Here is a 950-nt window from a genome sequence, read left to right on the forward strand (position 1 = left end):
GCAACGTCGCCTGAGGAGAAATAGGCATGATCGCCAGTGGGCTGATTGGCGACGACTCCAACAGAGCCAGAAGTCGTACGCTCGATGACTGGAGATCCACACCGTGGGATTCAGCGGGGAGAAGGTAGAAGGGCTCAAGATCAGCTTCGGCCCCAGCGATTTGGAAGGAGTGGAGATCCCTCACGACGACGCGCTGATCATCCGGGCGGTAATTGCTAATTATACTATTCATCGAACTTTTATTGATACAGGGAGTTTGGTGAACATCATCTTCAAGAAGGCGTTTGATCAATTAAAAATCGATCGAAATGAGCCCATGACGACCCATCTATATAATCAACGGGCAATGAAGTATTGCCACTCGGACAGGCCCGACTGGCCATCTCGCTCGGGGAAGAGCCATTGAGAAGAATTAGGACCACAAACTTCATCGTGGTGGATGCACCGTCGGCTTACAACTTCATCTTGGGCCGACTGACCCTCAACAAATTCTGGGCAGTGGTGTCTACACTGTCAAAAGATAAAGTTCCCGGTGGACGACCGGGTGGGCGAAGTCAAAGGCGATCAGCTGGCTGCTCGACGATGCTACGTCGAGATGGTTAAGTTTGAAGCAAGAAGCGCTCGGAAGAATCCGCGCTTGGAGATGAATGCAATCACTGAAAAACCTCCTACATTGGTGTACAAAGAAAAGGAGGAGGTTCAGATCCACCCCAGCGGCACAAAAGCAACCGCCTTTATCGCCGCCGACCTGGAGGTGGAGAAGAAGGTAGAGTTGGTCACCTACCTTACACAAAATCATGATGTTCGCATGGTTGACACACGAGCTTCCCGGTATTTCCCCGAGTGTGGCTCAACATAAGCTTCATGTCCGACCGGACGCTTGGCTGGTGAAACAAAGAAAGAGGGACTTCAGCGCGGAACAGAATTTGATCATCTAGGCGAAGATAGAG

Source organism: Zingiber officinale, chromosome 6A (genome assembly GCF_018446385.1).
Source record: "Zingiber officinale cultivar Zhangliang chromosome 6A, Zo_v1.1, whole genome shotgun sequence".
Lineage (NCBI taxonomy): Eukaryota > Viridiplantae > Streptophyta > Magnoliopsida > Zingiberales > Zingiberaceae > Zingiber > Zingiber officinale.